Genomic DNA, 21,628 nt, shown 5'->3' with positions numbered 1-21,628 from the left:
ACCACCAGAAAAACCCACATCGCTCACCACCAGAGAGACCCACATCACTGACCACCAGAGAGACCCATATCACTCACCACCAGAGAGATCCACACTGCTCACCACCAGAGAGACCCATATCACTCACCAGCAGAGAAACCCACATCACTCACCAGCAGAGAAACCCACGTCACTCATCACCAGAGAGATCCACATCACTGACCACCAGAGAAACCCACATCGCTCACCACCAGAGAGACCCACATCGCTCACCACCAGAGAGACCCGCATCGCTCACCACCAGAGAGACCCACATCACTGACCACCAGAGAGATCCATATCACTGACCACCAGAGAGATCCACATTCCACATCACTGACCACCAGAGAGACCCACATTGTTGACCATCAGAGAGACCCACATCACTCACCACCAGAGAAACCCACATCACTGACCACCAGAGAAACCCACATCACTGACCACCAGAGAAACCCACATCACTCACCAGCAGAGAAACCCCCATCACTCACCAGCAGAGAAACTCACGTTACTCACCACCAGAGAGATCCACGTCACTCGCCACCAGAGAGATCCACATCACTCACCACCAGAGAGACCCACATTGCTGACCACCAGAGAGACCCACATCACTGACCACCAGAGAGATCCACATCACTGACCACCAGAGAAACCCACATCGCTCACCACCAGAGAGACCCACATCACTAACCACCAGAGAGATCCACATTCCACATCACTGACCACCAGAGAGACCCACATCGCTGACCATCAGAGAGACCCACATCACTCACCAGCAGAGAAACCCCCATCACTCACCAGCAGAGAAACTCACGTTACTCACCACCAGAGAGATCCACGTCACTCGCCACCAGAGAGATCCACATCACTCACTACCAGAGAGACCCACATCACTGACCACCGAAGAGACCCACATCACTGACCATCAGAGAGACCCACATCACTGAGAACCAAAGAGACCCACATCACTCACCACCAGAGAGACCCACATCACTCACCACTAGAGAGACCCACGTCGCTCACCACCAGAGAGACCCACATCACTCACCACCAGAGAGACCCACATCACTCACCACCAGAGAGACCCACGTCGCTCACCACCAGAGAGACCCACGTCGCTCACCACCAGAGAGACCCACATCACTGACCACCAGAGAAACCCACATCACTGACCACCAGAGAGACCCACATCACTGACCACCAGAGAGACCCACATCACTCACCACCAGAGAGACCCACGTCGCTCACCACCAGAGAGATCCACGTTACACACCACCACAGAAATCCACTCAGTCACTCAGCATCACAATGTGTTTGCCATCACACATACAAACTCCCTCCACACAAAGTCAGCAGTTAATGTCAGTACTGAACCCTGGTCACTGAGCTTGTGAATTCTTTTTCTTTATGTTTATTTCTAGATTTTTCTCTCTTTCTTACTCTTTCTGCATTACGTGTGGTACTAGGGCAAACTGTTCACTGAATGGAGACAGTGACAACACTCCTCTCCCCAACAGCGGTACTTTTATCTTTATACCACACTAACACCTAACTCCTCAACGTTTAAAAAATCCACGATTGTGATGTGCATCCTTTGATGTTTGCTAGAACTCAGTAAATTCTGAGCTGAGGTGAAGGGCTGGTGAATTGAAATAAAGAGATGCTCAACATAATGTAGAGTTTCTAAAGCCCAGATTGGTCACACGTGAAAGGGTCAACTATTAACTACAATTTAAAATCAATTACAAGGAAATACAACACCAAACAGAGTCTCATTTTGGGGCCAGATCTGTGGAAGTGCATTTATAAATTACCCATAGGGCTCATAAAATCCTCACTCTATTTTAATTTAAAAAATATAAAAAGTGACCTACAGACCCCTTCCTGAGTGTTGTGTTTCAAAATTTATTTTCCTTTCAAGAGTGCCTCTCAGGCTGGCCTCAGAACAGGCTTTTGGTGCCCTGTCAGCCAACTACTGAACTAGGAGTCTGTGAGAGAACAGACAGGCTTCTCCCAACATGACAGTGAAATCAGAAAGTTCCTTTCTCCATGATGGGTAGTGACATTCTAGAATCTTTATCCGTCATGCATTTTGTTTTTCTGACAGAAGATGGTAGGTAATTGGAATGCCCTGTCAGTGAATGTGATAACATAATTAGTCTGAATTGAATTGACTTGACTTTATTTCTTACATCCTTCTCATACACGAGGAGGAAACATCTCTATATTTTGTCTCTGTTTGAATGTGCAATGTGCAAATTATAGTATTTTTAATGACTAGTATGTACAGCAAGATATACAACAGAACAGAAGATATACAACAAAGCAGATGTGATCATGGCATGGCATGGCAGTGTAGCAGTCGGCGTAAATTTATATCAGCAGCGCTCTGGGTTCATTTCCCACCGCTGTCTGTAAGGAGTTTGTATGTTCTCCCTATGACTGTGTGGGTTCCCTTGGGTGCATTGTTTTTTTCCCCCTCATTCCAAACACGTACAGGTAGTAGATTCATGTCAATGATCTGGATAACAGGATTGATGGCTTTGTGACACAAATACGCTGGAAATTCAAAGCAACGCACACAAAATGCTGGAGGAACTCAGCAGGCCAGGTAGCATCTGTGGAAAAGAGTAAACAGTCGACCTTCCGGACTCAGACCCGTCTTCAGGAGTCCTGAAGTTTCGACTGTTTACTCCCTTCCATTGAAGCTGCCTGGTCCACTGAGTTCCTCTGTTGTTTTGTGCATGTACCCGATAGATTTGTCGCCAAGTTTGCAGATGACACGAGGATAGGTGGACGGGCAAATAGTGCTGAGGAAGCAGGGCGGCTGCAGAAGAATTAGACTGATTAGGAGAATGGGCAAATAAGTGGCAGATGGAATACAGAATTGGGAAGGGTATTGCCATGCACTTTGGTAGAAGGAATAAAAACGTAAGACTATTTTCTAAATGGGGAGAAAATTCAAAATCCAAGGTGCAAAGGGATTTCGGAGTCCATAAAGTTTGCTTGCAGGTTGAGTCGGTGGTGAGGAAGGCAAATGCAATGTTAGCATTTATTTTGAGAGGACTAGAATATAAACATAAGGATGTAATACTGAGGCTTGATAAGGCACTCGTGTGGCCCCACTTGGAGTATTGTGAGCAACTTTAGGCCCCTTATCTAACAAAGAATGTCTTGATATTGGATATGGTTCAAAGGAGGTTCATGACAATGGTTCTGGAATTGAAGGGCTTATCCTATAAGGAGTGCTTGATGGCTCTGGGCCTGTACTCGCTGGAATTTAAAAGAATGGGGGAGTGGGGGCGGGGGATGGACTCTCATTAAAACCTATCTAGTGTTGAAAGTCCTAGATAGAGGGGTTGTGGAGAAGATGTTTCCTATAGTGGGGAGTCTAGGACAAGAGGACACAGCCTTGGAACAGAGGGACATCTATTTAGAATGGAAATGAGGAGGAATTTCTTTAGTTAGAGCATGGTGAATCTCAGGAATTCATTTCCACAGTCAATTGTGAAGGCCAGGTCATTGAGTGTATCTAAGGTGAACTGTGGAGTCCAGGTCATTGAGTGTATTTAAGGCAGAGGTTGATAGATTCCTGATAAGTCAGGGCATTAAAGCTTATGGGCAGAAGGTAGGATAATGGGGTTGAGAGGGAAATGGATCAGCCATGATGAAATGGTGGAGAAGACTTGATGGACTGAATGGCCTAATTCTGTTCCAGTATCTTATGGTTAATTGATCTCATTGCCTTAATTGAGAGGCACGGGTTTGTAAGGCTGATAGGACCTGTTACTTTGGTGTATCTGTAAATATGTAACTAAAGTTAAGAGTTTTTTATACAGGCACACAAGAATGGTGGGATATGGACCACATACAGGCAGATGGCATTGTTTTCAATTAGCATCATGGTCAACACAGATTCTATTGTGACTGATCAAAGCTGAGCCACACAGAAGCTGTAACTGGGAAACATACAAATTATATTCACACAGCAAATCTTCAGCAGAGAGAGATAGCCCAGAATTCAACTGCAGCCTTGGCTCAGAATGTTCTCAGCCACTACAGAGGTGCGACCTTCATGTGTGTGAGAAGAAGTCGACCTCCTGGTCAGATAATGGCACAGAAGCGTAGCAGGAAGCATGACATTTTTACAGCTCGGGTGGAGTTCATAGTTCAATCCCAGTGTCCTCTGTAAGGAGCTTGTACATGCTCGCTGTGGAATGCATGAGCTTTCTCCGAGTGCTCTGGTTTCCTCCCACAGTCCAAAGGCATGCCAATTGGTAGGTTAGTCGGTCATTGTAAATTGTCCTGTGGTTAGGTTAGGGTTAAATCGGGAGTTGCGGAAGTTGCTGGGCAGTGCAGCTCAATAGACAGGAGGCGCCTACTCAGTGTAGATAAAAAACATGCCTGGCAGATGCCTCAGCAGCAGATCCCATTATCCCACAGACTATTGATTTTGGCCTCAATATCCTCCGCTGGTCTTATTAAGACACATGAGAACATTGAAGGGGATCAGGAGTAGGCCCCTCAATCCTTGAGTCTGTTCCATATTTAATCATGCAATTGCTGATGTGATTATAAGCCTATTTCCACATTCCCACCTACATGTGGTAACATTCACATTCTTGCTTAACTATTACTATGCTAAAATATTTAAAGAGTCTGCTGTGACGATTATTTATTTGTTGAGATACGGTGCAGAATAGGTTCTTCTGACCATTCAGGCCGCGCCTCCCATCAACCCCTCGATTTAACACCAGTTTATTCACAGGACAATTTACAATGACCAATTAACCTACCAACCAGTATGTCTATGAACTGTGGGAAGAAACCAGAGCATCTGAAAGAAACTCATGTGTTCTAAACCCTCATCACCCTCAGACAGGACAAAAGTGCCTCATGTCTGAACATAAGAGATACTGCAGAAGCTAGAAATCCTGAGCAACACACAAAATACTGGAGAAATTCAGCAGGCTAGGCAGCATCTATAGAAAGGAATAAAGAATCAACATTTCAGGGGAAGAGTATCGGCCCCAAAACATCAACTCTTTATTCCTTTCCATAGATGCTGCCTGACCCACTGAGTTCCTCCTGCACTTTATATGTGTTACTTCCTCATGTCTAAATGTCTGACCTCTTATTTTTGTACAGTGTCCTCTAGCTCTATATTTTCCATAGAGGAAGCATTCTCTCCACTTCCACCTTATCCTCATCTTATGAGAAAAGAGTCCCCATTCACTGTTCTAAAATTCAATGGACCCAAGCTTTTCAAACCTTTTCTCACAAAGTAATTTGCCCATTTCATGAACTGGAGTCTGGTAAACTGCTTATAATGTATTTATCCTTCATGATAATTGCAGTCACAAGTTCAGCACACCCTTGAACCTTCAGACATTTTCCCTACCTCTAGAAATGGCCTATCAGAACATAGGACATAGAAGAGTACAGAACAGGAGCAGGCCCATTGGCTCACAATGACGTGACAAACTCATTATGTTAATCAAATAGTTTCATAGTCCTCCCCCATCCACTGGAGACAGGAGATAGAATTTGACCCCCAAAATGATCACAGATGGAATTAGTTCCAGGGAAAATCAGCATTTAATAGCAGAGTCAAAACAAAGACAGAGTTATATAGTCAAATTTCAAACAGACACTTCACATCCTTAGGCTTTTCCATGCTGTTTTACCATTGGTGAAGTATCAAGTACGGTCACGTCACGTGAAGTCGTTGTTCCCAATAATCTAAATATCTTGACTATTTTTGCCGAAGAAAGTTCAAAAAGTTCAAAGTTGCAAGTAAATATATTATCAAAGTACATATATGTCACAATATACAACGCTGAGATTCATTTTCTGTGGCTATACATAGTAAATATAAAGAAACACAGTAGAATCGATGAAAGACCTCACCCAACTATTTGGATAAACATCCAATATGCAAAAGATAATAAACTGTGCAAATGTAAAAATAAATGAATAAATAAATAAGCAATAAATATCGAAAACATGAGATAAAGAGTCCTTCAAAGTGAGTCCATAGGTTGTGGGAACAGTTCAGTAATGGGACGAACAAAGTTAATTGAAGTTATCCCATCTGGTTCAAGAGCCTGATGTTTAAGGGGCGATAACTGTTCCTGAATATGGTTGTGTGGATCTTGAGGTTTCTTTACCTTCTTTCTGAATGCAGCAGCAAGAGCAGAGCATGGCCTGGATTCTGGGAGTCCTTGCAGATGTGTAGATGTGTGCTATTGAAAGGAGGGTTTTAAACCTGATGGACTGGGCTGTATCATTACTTTGAATTCCACCAACTCAGCTGGGGAATTTAAATTCAGCTAATTAATTTACCTGGAATTAAAAGCTCATTTCATTGCGGCTATACTGATTCACTTGATTTTTGTATAATCTTATCTGGTCCACTGTTTCTACTTGGGGGGGGCGGAGGAAGGAAGATACAGCCTTCCTTCCCAGACTGGTCTATATGTCTCTTGGTAAGAACAATGGGCAAGATGCAGGAGGAACTCAATGGGCCAGAAAAAAAAACCTGTGGAGGGAAAAACACAGTGAATCTTTCGGGAGAAAGAAGGAAGAATCCCAAATAAGAAAGTGGGGTCAGGAGAAGGAGCACAAGCTGTAAGGTGATAGCTGAAGCCGGGTGAGGGGGAAGATCGGTTGATGGGGGAGGGGGGATAAAGTGACAAACTAGGAGGTGATGAGTGGAAGAGATATCGGGCTGAAGAAGAGGATTCTGGTAGCACAGGAGAGTGAACCACAGAAGAAAGGACAGGAAGAGGAGAAACACAGGGAGGTGATGGGCAGGTGAAGAGAAGGGGTGAATGGGGAATGGAAAAAGAGAGAAGGGTGAGGGAGGGAAAATTACTGGAAGTTAGACAAATAGGTGTCCATGCCATCATTTTGAAGGCTACCTGAACAGAATATAAGGTGTTGCTGCAAAAACACTGTGGGCCAGCCAGCATCTGCCAATGGAACAAAATTGTCAACATTTTGAGTGGAGACCATTCATCTGGGCTGACTTCTTCCAGCATCTTGTCTCTTGCTCCAAATTCCAGCAATTGCATGTCTAGTGTCTTCAGTAATCAATTGCCTATCTAATCATCATGAACCATCCTAAGGTGTTCAACAAGACTGTCTTTGAACAACAATTAACATCAATTCACAGTGTGAAATGGATGGATGACTGAAGGCTTTTCATTAAGTTGGGCTTTAAGGATCGTCATAATGGAGGAAAGATTGTTTGTGTGTGTGTGTGTGTGAGAGAGAGAGAGACAGCTAGAAAGAGACAGACAGAAAGAGACAGAGACAGACACACCACAGACATACCAAGAAAAGGGAACAGAGATATCGAGAGAATGAGAGAGGCAGGGAAAGAAGTAGGGACAGAGACAGAGGGAGACAGAGAGTGAGCCATTGTAGCAAAAATGAAATTGCCTGAGAGAAAGCCAAGGATGAAGATGTTCACTGTCTCTTCCTTTTAAAACAATTCTGGCCATTTTGGCAATGCAATTTTTTTCTGTTAATTGAATACTTCAGATATTAAGAATTAATGAGGCAGAACTAACTGTCAGTGACTCAATGAGATTAATGTGGGGAAGCTTCATGCAGCCGCATTCCCTTATTTTAGGTAGAGACGGAAAACTAAGCAAAGCCCAAGGCTTGAAGTGACTCTGCGCCAGTATTTAATTGACAAGTGTATGGAAGTGTTCGACTTGCTTTGCTCTCCAACTTTGCTAAATCATAATTTGATTAAAAGCATTTGCACCGATTCAGTTTTGGGCATACAACACATTGAGTAATTCAAGGATGCTATCAGACCATTGCTACAGCAACATCCTGTATTTGATGTGCAGAAATTTCAACAATGATGCCTTGTAAGCATCTGACACCTTTAACACTGTGAAGTGGCTCAAACCTCTTTACAGGAACACTTCCAACATATTGATGCAATTACGAAGAAGGCACACCAGCAGTTATCTTTCATTAGGAGTTTAAGGAGGTTTGGTATGTCACCAAAAACTATAACAAATTTCTACAGATGTACTGTGGAGAGCATTCTAATTGGTTGTATCACCATCTGGTATGGAAGGGGCAACTGCACATGATCAGAAAAAGCTGTAGAAGATTGTAAACTCCATCATGGGACCTCCAGCATCATTCAGCATCATTCAGGACCACCAACACTTAGGACATGCCCCCTTCTCATTACTAACATCAGGGAGGAGGTACAGAAGAGTGAAGACAGACACCCAATGTTTTAGTAAACCTTCTTTCTCTTTGCCATATAATTTCTCAGCAGCCCTTGAATCTATGAACACCTCCTCACCTTATTGCTCTTCATAGTTGCTACCTGATCTGTTGAGTTCCTATACCATTTTGTGTATGTTATCCTGGATTTAAGAACATAGGAAATAGGAGAAGGAGTAGGCCACCTGGCCAGTCGAGCCTGATCTGTTATTCAATAAGATCATGGTTGATTTCCAGCATCAGGTACCCCATTGATAAGGTACTCCATGCAAGGCTTATTGAGAAAGTAAGGAGGCTTGGGTTCCAAGGGGACATTGCTTTGTGGATCCAGAACCGGCTTGCACACAGAAGCCAAAGACTGGTTGTAGAAAGGTCATATTCTGCATGGAGGTTGGTGATCAGTGGTGTGCCTCAGGGATCTGTTCTGGGACCCCTTCTCTTTGTGATTTTTATAAGTGACCTGGATGAGGAAGGGGAGGGATGGGTTAGTAAATTTGCTGATGATACAAAGGCTAGGGGTGTTGTCGATAGTGCAGAGGACTGACAGAGGTTACAACGGGACATTGATAGGATGCAAAACTGGGATGAGAAGTGGCAGACGGAGTTCAACCCGGATGAGTTGGAAGGGGTTCATTTTGATAGGTCAGATATGATGGCAGAATATAGTGTTAATGGTAAGACTCTTGGCAGTGTGGAGGAGCAGAGTGATCTTGGGGTCCGAGTCCTTCAGACGCACAAAGCTGCTGCGAAGGTTGACTCTGTGATTAAGAAGGCATACGGGTCGTTGGCCTTCATCAATTATGTGATTGAGTTTAGGTGCAGAGAGGTAATGTTGCAGCTATATAGGACCCTGGTCAGACCCCACTTGGAGTACTGTGCTCAGTTCTGGTCGCCACAAGAGGAAGGATGTGGAAAGCGTAGAAAGGGTGCAGAGAAGATTTACAAGGATGTTGCCTGGATTGGGGAGTATGCCCTATGAGAGGCATTGATAGTATGTATAGTTAGAGGCTGTTTCCCAGGTCTGAAATGACTAGCATGAGAGGGCACAGTTTTAAGGTGCTTGGAAATAGGTAGAGAGGGTATGTCAGAGGTAAGTTTTTTACACAGAGAGTGGTGAGTGCATGGAATGGGCTGCTGGCGACAGTGATGGAGGCTGATATGATAGGATCTTTTAAGAGAATGCTAGATAGGTACAAGGAGCTTAGTAAAATAGAGGGCTATGGGTAACCCTAGGTAATTTCTAACGTAAGGACATATTCGGCACAGCTTTGTGAGCTGAAGGGCCTGTATTGTACTGTAGGTTTTCTATGTTTCTAAGTTTCTACCAGCAGAACATCTTGTGTTTATGAACACTACCTCACTAGTTTTGCTGTCTTTTTGCACTACCTATTTCATTTAAGTGTATATATAAATATATTATATATGTCCTATTATATTTGATAGTATATTTTAAACATTGCACTCTTCTGCTGCCAGAACACAACAGATTTCACAACATACAGTATGTCAGTGATAATAATCCTGATTCTGATCCTGAAATGTATTATGTGATCAGTTGATGGTCTTATTGAACCTTCCTGGTCTTTGTCTCTGCATTCTAAGATCATAACAACATGTAAATGAAGGACAAAGAACATTTGACATCCCGAGTCTGATCTACTCTTCCACAGTTCATCTCCAACCTCAGCTTTACTGAACTGCAGCAAGAAGCAACCTGCTGGAAGAGCCAACAGATCAACCAGCATCTCTGGAAGCAAAGAAATAAGAATACTGTAGTCATATGAACTTATCTATAGAGTAGTTTTCGAACAAATGATATCATCCAAAATACTTTACAATAGGATAAATTACAAACATGAAAATAATAAACAAAATTATGTTAAATAAATAGGTCCTGAGCTGTCATTTAAAAGTGTCAGCAGAGTTTGCATCTCTTATAGTTTTATGTATTGAATTCCACAGTTCAGGAGCGTGGTTAAAAAATGCTGACCTGCCGTTTATCTTTTGCGGGAGATTGTTTAAATTTAAGAGACCGTTGAAGAAGACTTGACAACCTGAGCAGGGTTATAAAACGAAAATGATTCTGAGATGTACTCCTGTTCCAGACCATTGAGAGCTTTCAAAACAAGTAAGATAATTTTAAAATCAATACTAAAACATCCAGGAAGCCAATGCGGAGAGGCTAGGACAGGCATCATATGTTCCTTCATCCTGATTTTACATAAAGGTCGCGCAATGGCATCCTGAATAAGTTGAAATGGTCAACATTTTGACTTGGGATCCTATATCAGGGCTCTTAATTCTTCCTTGGCTCAGCACATCACAAAAACCAACCTTCCCTCTCTAGAGTCTGTTGATACTTCTCACTGGCTCAGTAAAGTAGCTATCATAATCAAAGATCCCACCACATTCTCTCTTCTACTCTCTCCCATCATGGGAGACAGTAGAAGAGATAAAAGTCTGAAAGAAAGCATAACATCAGTCTTAATGACAGCTTTGATACCATTGCCATCAGAGTCCTGAATGGACTCTGGTATACAAAAACAATATGATCAATTTTCACAATCTACTTCTCCATGATATTACACCTTATCATTTACCTGCACTGCTCTTTCTCTGTAGCAGTCGGACTTTATTCTGCATTCTGTTATTATCTTAACTTGTTTTACCTCAATGCACTGTGTAATGATTTGATCTGTACAAACATTACGCAAAGCAAGCTTTTCACGGTATCTTGGTGCATGTAACCATAATAAACCAATACCAATTCTCACTTTCAAGGACTCTACATCTCATGTTCTCGATAATTATTGATTATTTATTTGTTGTTACTATTAGTATTATTTCTTTTTGTATTTGTACAGTTTCTTCCCTTTTGCAGATTGATAGTTTGTTCACCTTGTTGGGTGCGGTCTTTCATTGATTCCTTGTATTTACTGTGAATGCCTGCAAGAAAATGAATCTCAGGGTTGTATATGGTGTACTTTGATAATAAATTTACTTTGAACATTGAATTTTAACCCATGATCTCTAGTTTTAGCATCACCCAAACAGTGGAAAAAGCCTCATTTCATTTACCCTGTCTATACCTCTCATAATTTTGTATCAAATCTCCCTAGTCCTCCTACACTCCAGGGAATAAAGTTCTAACTATTCAACCTATTCAGCTCAGGTCCTCAAGTCCTGGCAACATCCTTGTAAGTTTTCTCTGCACTCTTTCAATCTTATTTACATCTTTCCTGTAGGAAGGGGAACAGAACTACTCACATTTCTCCAAATTAGGCCTCACCAATGCCTTATACAACTTCAACATAATATCCCATCTCCTGTACCCAATTCTCTGGTTTATGAAGACCCATGTGCTAAAAGCTCTCTTTATGTTCCTATATACATTAGCTAAGATCCCACAGCAACAGATGCAAGAACAGTTACTACTCTTCAACCATCAGGCTCCTGAATCAGAGTGGATAATTTCATTCACCCCAACACTGAACTCATTCTACAACCTATGGACTCAATTTCAAGAACTCTAGAACATAGAACATAGGACATAGAATAGTACAGCACAGTATAGGCCCTTCGGCCCACAATGTTCTGGCGACCCTCAAGCCCTGCCTCCCATATAAGCCCTTACCTTAAATTCCTCCATATACCTGTCTAGTAGTCTCTTAAACTTCACTAGTGTATCTGCCTCCACCACTGACTCAGGCAGTGCATTCCACGCACCAACCACTCTCTGAGTAAAAAACCTTCCTTTAATATCCCCCTTGAACTTCCCACCCCTTACCTTAAAGCCAAGTCCTCTTATATTGAGCAGTGGTGCCCTGAGGAAGAGGCGCTGGCTATCCACTCTATCTATTCCTCTTATTATCTTGTACACCTCTATCATGTCTCCTCTCATCCTCCTTCTCTCCAAAGAGTAAAGCCCTAGCTCCCTTAATCTCTGATCATAATACATACTCTCTAAACCAGGCAGCATCCTGGTAAATCTCCTCTGTACCCTTTCCAATGCTTCCACATCCTTCCTATGGTGAGGTGACCAGAACTGGACACAATACTCCAAGTGTGGCCTAACCAGAGTTTTATAGAGCTGCATCATTAAACTCTACAACTCATATTCTCAGTATTATTTATTACTTATTTATCTGTTATTAATATTTTGTATTTCTTTATTGTACTTACACAGCTTGTCTTTTGCACATTGGTTGTCTGTCAGCCTTTGTGTGTAGTTTTTTATTGAATCTATTATGTTTCTTTGTACTTACTGTGAATGCTCACAAGAAAATTAATCTCTGGGTTGTACATGGTGATGTATGTACTTGATAATAAATTTTTGAATATTTGAAGAGACATTCAGAATCTATTGATCTCTGTTTTAGCAAACTGAACGACTGGTTCTCTGCAGGAGGAGAATTCCAAAAGTTCCCCACTCTTTTTGTGACACAATTCTCCCTCATCTGTGCCCTGAATGATCAAGTTTGAGTCTGTGCTTTCTGGTCCTTAGCTATGGGAAACATCACTCTCTAGTCCTTATAATCTACAACAAATCTATAAGTTTCAATAATATCTCTTCCTACTGGTTAGCAAGTTTGAAGATGACACCAAAATTAGTGGTGAATTGGACATGTAGAAGGTAATTTAAGATTATAGGAGGATCAGAATGAAGTGGGGAAGTTGCTCAAGGAATGGCAGATGAAATTTAACACGGTCAAGTCTGAGGTGTTGCATTTTCGTCTGTTAAACCAAGGCATATCAAAACTTCTGCTTATGTAACCACTGATGCCAGGCAGACAATCTCTGGAGAGTATTGACAATAGCTGGGGTCACCCATCTTGGAAAGACACTGCCCAGAAGTAGGAAATGGCAAACCACTTCTGTAGAAAAAATTGCCAGGAACAATCATGGTCAAGACAATGATTGCCCAAGTCATATGGCACGGCACATAATGTTAACGGTGATGATGAAACCAGGGCAGTATTTAAACAATGAATGACAAAGACCAAAGCACTGGAGAGTGCTGTAGAGCAGAGATATCTTGAGCTGCAGGTAGATTATTGACTGAAAGTAGCAACACGGATGGACAAGGTGGTGAAGAAGTGATTTCATACACTTGCATTCATCATTCAGTGTAATAAATGCAGGAATTAGGGCACCAGTGTCAGCACATGGCCAAGGGGCTAAGGCATTGGACCAGCTTCCTGAAGGTCGTGAGTTCGAGCCCCAGCCGAGGGAACGTGTTGTGTCCTTGAGCAAGGCACTTAATCACACATTTCTCTGCAACAACACTGGTGCCAAGCTGTATGGGTCCTGATGCCCTTCCCTTGGACAACATTGGTGTCGTGGAGAGGGGAGACTTGCAGCATGGGCAACTGCTGGTCTTCCATACAACCTTGCCCAGGCCAGCGCCCTGGAGAGTGAAGACTTTCCAGGCGCAGATCCATGGTTTCGCAAGACTAACGGATGCCTTTAATAGGACATCAGTATTAAACTATAAAAGTGGATAGTGAGACTACACTTTGTGTAAATATTGTAGCTCTAGTCACTTAGCCTAAGGGAGGATTCACAACCAAATTAGCACGGCTGGATGGTTTATGTCATAAAAATGAAGCTGGAGGAGATCAGGCCTTTTTACCTTGGAGTGAAGGGTGCTGAGGGGTGACCTTACAAACAGCAGATCAAGTCTCAAGGAGTGAGATAAAATGGATTGTCACAACCTTTTTCCCAGGGCTAGATTCCCAGGAACCTAAAACCAGCGAGCATCCAAATAAAGTGAGTGGGTATAGAATTAAAATGGAACTGATGGCAGCTTTATAATGCAGAGGGTGGAGGGTATATAGAATAAGTTGCCAGACGAAGCTGTAGGGTGGGTACATTTGAAATTTTCAAAGACATTCAGACAGGTACATGGATAGAAAAGGGGTAGAGAGATGGGTGTCAAATGCAGGATCACAAAAATGTTGCCAGCACTTGGCATCATTAAGGCCCCCCTCACCCAGGACATGTCATCTTCTCATTGCTATCATCAGGGAGGTGGGACAGAAGGTTGAGGAAACACAGTCAACATTTTAGGTACAGCATCTTCCCCATCACCATCAGATTTCTGAATGGACAATGAATCTATGAACACCACCTCAATATTTTTTATTATACCTACCATTTCCACTGGTCAGTGTGGAATTAATTGGGTTGAAAGACCTGACTCCATGATGTATATTTCTATGACCATGAATCTAAATTGTAAACATTATCTTTATGATTAAATTGATACTTCAAATAAATTAATGCATATGGATCATATACCTTTCAAGGGACATTGAAAAACATGGTCAAAATTATCTTGACAGTCTTGTTAAAATTATTGTGAGAAGTTTTGGGCCCTTTATCTAAGAAAGGATTTGCTAGCATTGGGAGGGTCCAGAGGAGTTTCACGAAAATTTAGATTAGATTAGATTTTGAGGACACTCGGTCGTCGTTTATTGTCATTTAGAAATGCATGCATTAAAAAATGATACAACGTTCCTCCAGAATGATATCACAAGAAACACAGGACAAACCAAGACTAAAACTGACAAAACCAAATAATTATAACATATAGTTACAACAGTGCAAAGCAATACCATAATTTGATAAAGAACAGACCATGGGCACGGTAAAAAAAAGTCTCAAAGTCCGGATAGCTTCATCATCTCATGCAGATGGTAGAAGGGAGAAAGTCTCCCTGCCATGAACCTCCAAGCGCCACAAACTTACTGATGCAGCACCATTGGAACCACCCGACCACAGCGGACTCTGAGTCCATCCGAAAACTTCGAGCCTCCGACCAGCCCTTCGACACCGAGCACCGAGCGCCATCCTCTGCCGAGCTCTTTGACTCCGCCGCGACCGCCGAGCAACAAGCAAACTCAAGGACTCGGGGCCTTCCCTTCTGGAGATTTTGAACCTCACAGTAGCAGCAGCAGCGAAGCAGGCATTTCAGAAGTTTCACCAGATGCTCCTCCGTGCTCTCACATCCGTCTCCATCAAATCAGGATTGTGCACGGCATCCTACTTGACAAATAACAGACATCACCACCGGAGTGGCCACTGTGAGCTGCGTCACGCTGCCATCTTCTCCTCTCCTCTGGAATGATCCTTGGAATGAAATGGTTAACATATGAGGAGCATTGGATGGCTCTGGGCTCTGGGCCTGTACTCACTGAAGTTTAGAACAATGAGGTGGGGAGGGAGGGAATCCCAATGAAGCTTGTGGAAACTACCTAAGTAGAGTGGATGTGAAGAGGGTGTTTCCTATAGTGGAGGAGTCTAGGACCAGAGGGCACAGTCTCAGAATAGAAGGATGTTCCTTTAGAACAAAGAAGAGGAGGAATTTCTTTAGCCAGAGGGAGGAGGAATCTGTTGGTACAGACAGCTGTGGAGGCTAAGTCACTCGGCATATTTAAAGTGGAGGTTGACAGGTTCTTGATTAGTAAAGGCACTAAAGGTTAGGCAGAGGAGGCAGAAGAATGGTGCTGAGGGAGATAATATATCAGCCATAATAGAATGATGGAGCAGACTTGATGGGCCAAATGGCCTAATTGCTCCTATGTCTAATGGTCTTATGATCAGTCAGTTCAGGGTCAGAAAGATTGCACCATGTGAAAATGTGATGATTACTGAGTGCCGAATTTCCTGAGCCCATAGTTATTTGAATTGGAGCATACCAATTTTGAAAGTGCATCATTTGCCAAGGCAGATAGTGACCCAATGGAATGGGCTTACTGGAGATCTTACCTCAAGGCCAATTGATAATTGTGTGAATATTCCTCCATCTACACCTACTGGCTGAGTGAGGTATTGATTGAGTAATTGTTGTTGCATTAGTAAAATGATTAGGAATGCATTTTTGAAAGCCTTTTTTTTCAAGAGTATTGGGTTCCTTTCCAAGTTATTAAATGGATGTTAACACTTCTGGCAAACCCTTTGATTTGTCTTCTACTAATTGTCAATTTTCATGGGTTCTTTATTATCAATCGGCTTTTTGTTCTCTCCAGTGCATTAATGACCTTTACCATCCATCAGCCAATAAAGTCCACATCCTTCACCTCAACCAGCATAAATCAGCCGCTCAGTGTTGCTCCTCTTAGTAATATTGGCAAACCAGCGGGGAGGAGCCTGGTTTCAATGAAGAGAACGGGACATAGTCTGAGAAAAATAGACAAAGCAAATTGAGAAGCAATCATGAAGTAATGTCTCATCTGCGGGTGGAAATTACTGAAGTGTTTTCAGTCTTTCTGACATGTGGGTTCTGAGAAGGATTGACAGGGTAGACAGCAAAAGGCTGTATACACATAGTGACCACTTTATTAGCGACCTCCTGTATGTAATAAAGTGGCCACTGAGGCTACATCCACGCTAGACCGGATAATTTTGAAAACGCCGCTTACGCGTAAAAACGATAAGCGTCCACACCAGGTGTTTTTGAAAATACCTCCGTCCACATTGAAACAGATATTTGGGCGAATCACCTCCTACTGGGCATGCGCAGGACACATCTACAGAAAACAAATGAAGCGTCTTCACTCGCTTCAATGGGTACGCAGCCCGACTCCGACCGTTTGACCTGCGACAGGTGATGGCTGCGATATGTTTGGTGTCGAATCTCGCCGTGAAAGACTTGGTGAGCATTCATCCAGTTACAGTGGGTCTGTACATTACACAGTATCCACACAAACGAGATTACCCAGTTTGGCGGGGCCGAAGGATGCTCTCCCGAGACAAACTGAGCGAGCTGATCCTGAGTGTTACATATGTCCCCTTATTAACCATATCAGCCCTGGGATAAAGTCTCGGACTGTCAGCTCAATCTGTGCCTCTTGCCATCTTATACACCTCTAGTCTTTTCACTGATGAAAGGGACGACAGCTACAACTAAATGCAATAAGGCTTGTTACTGGGAAAAACTGAAATTTGCTGTTACCTCATTTGTTTGCCTTTGCTTTTGCCATGTCTTTCTGTATCATTTTGCTGTATTTTATATGTGCAATAAAACAAGTTACTGGGAAAAAGTGATTTTATTTTTACCTGAATAAAAGTGAAACTTACAATTTTCCTTTTTTGACGTTAACATTTTCACGTTTATGCCAAACATAAGCTACTACTTAAAAATGACATTTTGGAAGTAGTGACAATTGCATCTATTGAATGTTTGCACAAGTAATACATGAATAAAGCACCTCGTTAAATGTATAAAACATGTCTGCATCAGTGTTATCTTGTATTTCCATACAATGTTACGTTAGGCTGTTACACATCTATTGTCAGATATTGTTGTGGTGTTGGAGGTTGCGTTCAAGAAAACAATGAAATACTGCGCTGCTGCCACCATTTGTTCTGGTATGTCATGACAGCGGTTTTAAAAATAGCCGGTTACCCCGTACACACTACGCCGGATATTAGCCGTTTTCAGATTTATTCACTCTGGAGAGCGTTTCTGAAAAGCTCTGTTTTCGGGGGAGGAAAATGCCGTTTCAATGTGGACGGAGGGTTAAAACAAAGAGAAAAAGCTTCGGTTATAGATTTATCCGGTCTAGTGTGATCGTAGCCTGAGTGTACGTTTGTGGTTTTCTGCTGCTGTAGCCCATCCACTTCAAGGTTTGATGTGGTGTGTTTAGAGATGTTCTTCTGCACACCACTGTTAAACACATGGTTACTTGAGTTACTGTGACCTTCCTATCAGCTTGAACCAGTTCAGCCATTATCCTCTGACTCCTCTCATTATCCAGGCATTTTTGCTCATAAAACTTGCAGGTTATGGGATATTTTATTTGTTTTTCACACCATGCTCTGTACATTCTTGAGCAGACGTTCCCAGTTTGGGGTCCATGGCCCCTTGCTTAATGGCATTGGTCCATGGCATAAAGAAGGTTAGGAACCCCTGCTCCGGAGATTTTTGTGTTTGTAAATCCCAGGAGATAAGTAGTTGTTTCTGAGATACTCAAATCACCCCATATGACACCAACAGTCATTCTACGGTCAGTCACTTAGATCACACTACAGAACGGATATGGAAACTATAGAAAGGGAGCAGAGGAGATTTACAAGGATGTTGCCTGGATTGGGGAGCATGCCTTATGAGAATAGGTTGAGTGAACTTGGCCTTTTCTCCTTGGAGCGACGAAGGATGAGAGGTGACCTGATAGAGGTGTATAAGATGTTGAGGGACATTGATCATGTAGATAGTCAGAGGCTTTTTCTCAGGGCTGAATTGGCTAACATGAGAGGGCACAGTTTTAAAGTGCTTGGAAAAAGGTACAGAGGAGATGTCAGGGGTAAGTTTTTTACGCAGAAAGTGGTGTGTGCCTGGAATGGGCTGCCGGTGACAGTGGTAAAGTGGATACAATACGGTCTTTAAAGAGACTCCTGGACAGGTACATGGAGCTTAGGAAAAATAGAGGGCTATGGGTAACCCGAGGTAATTTCTAAAGTAAGTATATGTTTGGCACAGCATTCTGCGCTGCAGGGCCCGTATTGTGCTGTAGGACTTCTATGTTTCTATGTTCCTATTCCCCATTATAATGTTTGGTCTGAATAACAAATAAACATTGTGATCATGTCTGTGTGTTTTTATGCATTGAGTTACTGTTGCGTTGTCTGATTGGATAGTTGCATTAACGAGCAGGTGTACAGGTGATCCTAATCACATGGTCACTGAGTGTACTTTGACCGTGCATTCCAGAGTGAGTGGCAACATCATCCTACAAGAAGACTTGCTGCCTTGCAGAGCCAGAGACCTAGATTCACAGAATGCAGAACACAGAACATTACAGTACAGGGCAGTCCTTCAGCCCATAATGTCTGTGCTAAATTAATCTCTTCTGAATGCATATCCCTCCATTCCCCACATAGAACATAGAAATGTACAGTACTGTACGGACCCCTTTGGCCCATGATATTGTATCAACCTTTTGACCCACTTCACGATCAATCTAAAAATTCCTACCCACACAGCCCTGCATTTTTCTTTTATCCTCGAGCCTATCTCAGTCCCTTAAATGTCCCTAATGTACATTTGGTCATTTACAAAGACAGGTGTGTTAAAAGGGCCTGAAGGATCACTGGGGACCTGAGTCACCCCAACCACAAACTGTTCCAGCTGCTACCATCCAGGAGATGGTACCACAGCATAAAAGCCAGGACCAATAGGCTCCGGGACAGCTTCTTCCACCAGGCCATCAGACTGATTAATTCATGCTGATAACAATTGTGTTTCTATGTTATATTGGCTGTCCTGGTGTACAAACTGTTTATTGCACATTGCACTTTTAAACAGAGGCCTAACGTAAAGATTTTTACTCCTCATGCATGTGAAGGATGTAAGCAATAAAGTCAATTCAATCAATTCTATTCAATTTCTGCTTCTATCACCACCTCTGACAGTGAGTTTCATGCACTCATCACTCTCTGTGTAAAAAGAAAACCAACTTCTGACATAGCCCTCAAAGCTTTCCTCCAATCACCTTAAAATTGTGCCTCACATATTAGGCATTTACGCCCTGGGAAAAAGGATGCTGGCTGTCCACTCAGTCTATGCCTCTTATCGTCCTACACATCTCTATCAAGTCATCTCTCATCCTCCTTCACTCTGAAGAGGAAAACCCTAGCTCACTCAACCTATCTTCGTAAGGGATGAGCTGTAAGCCAGGCAGCATCCTGATGAATCTCGTCTGCACCCCCTAGAGCAGGGTTTCCTAACCGTTTTTATGCCATGAACCCCTACCATTAACCGAGGGGTCTATGGACCTCAAGTTGGCAACCTCTGCTCTAAAGCTTCAAAAGCCTTCCTACAATGAGGTGACCAGAACTGAAAACAATACTCTATATTTTTATGTTAATCTTCTTATGCCTTTCTCACAGCCTCTCAAATGCCACTGTTGTATCTGCTTCACAATTACCCCTGGCAACCCATCCCAGGCCCCCTGTTTTGGTGATCCACAGACAGACTGAGCTGACACAGCAAGTGGTAAGGCACAATTAAAATGTATGTAGGCAGATACAGTACATGGAAAGGAAATGTTGAGAGTGGTATGGGCCAAATTCAAGCAAATGGGACTAACTTCAATAGAAATCTGGGTTGTCAGGGACCCTATGGCTGACCCTATTACATCCTGGAACCTGACCCCAGTGTGTGTTCTCTGACCCCATTACACCCTGAGATTTGACCCCAGTGTGTGACCCCTAACCCCATTACAACGTGAGTTCTGACCCCAGTGTGTGATGTCTGACCCCACTACACCCTGAGATCTGACTCCAGTGTGTGACCTCTAATCCCAGTGCACTCTGAGATCTGACCCCAGTGTGTGATCCCTGACCCCATTATGCTCTGAGATCTGTCCCCAGTGTGTGATCTCAGACGCCATATTACCCAGAAGATGATACTTCCAATATTGCAGCCCTCTCTCTGTAGAACGTCGGATGCATGTCTGTGGATTGGGTTGAATCTGATCACTTTTTGACTAAGAAACGGAACACTCCCACACGGGCGAACTGGATCAGAACATTAGCCCTCATGAGATCAAGAGTAAACTGGCAAACTTGATCCAAAATTGACTTGACAAGAACCATGGTAAAGGACACAACATGCAAGAACTCAACAGGTCAGGCAACATCTGTGGAAGTGAATAAACAGTTGAAATTTCAGGCCGAAACCCTCTTCAGCTTAACATCTGTTCATTTGTTTATTCCTCTCCATAGATGCTGCCTGAAGCTGAGTTCCTCCAGCTTTGTGTGTGTGTTGCTCTGGATTTCCAGCACCTGCAGAATCTCTTGTGTCTGGGTGGTGTCATGTTTTGTATGAGTTGTTAGAGCTACTCTCCAGGCAGCTGTGAATATTCATTAATGAAAAGGCCTGGGTGTCTCAGGAGGTGACAAACACAAGAGATTCTGCAGGTGCTAACTCTGCTAACAGTCACGTGGCTCAGTGGTGAGAAGACCACCTTTCATAAGCAATATACCTCTATCTGGGCTTCAACCAAACAGCGATGTTAGGATGTTCCGATTAAAGCAACCTCGAATTGAGAAAATGCTGCCCATATAGTTATCGGTAGCCCGGATATGACAGATTGTACACCAGCATTAAGTTATAAAGTAAGTATATTTACCAGTTTTCAACTTTATCAAACAGATATCAGAGAAAGAAAAACAAATAAAAGGGCCCATTACAGTTAAACCAGTCTAAATGTGCACATAAGCATTAGAGCTCATTTCTGTAGTAGCTGGGTGTATCACTTTACTCATGGCACTGAATTCTCACCACCATCTGCAGATAGAAGTTCCCTTCTTGGAATCCTTCATCTCTCAAAGTATTCCTTGTAAT

The sequence above is a fragment of the Mobula hypostoma genome, chromosome 14 (assembly GCF_963921235.1).
Source record: "Mobula hypostoma chromosome 14, sMobHyp1.1, whole genome shotgun sequence".
NCBI classification, from domain to species: domain Eukaryota; kingdom Metazoa; phylum Chordata; class Chondrichthyes; order Myliobatiformes; family Myliobatidae; genus Mobula; species Mobula hypostoma.
This window is presented reverse-complemented; position numbering follows the sequence as displayed.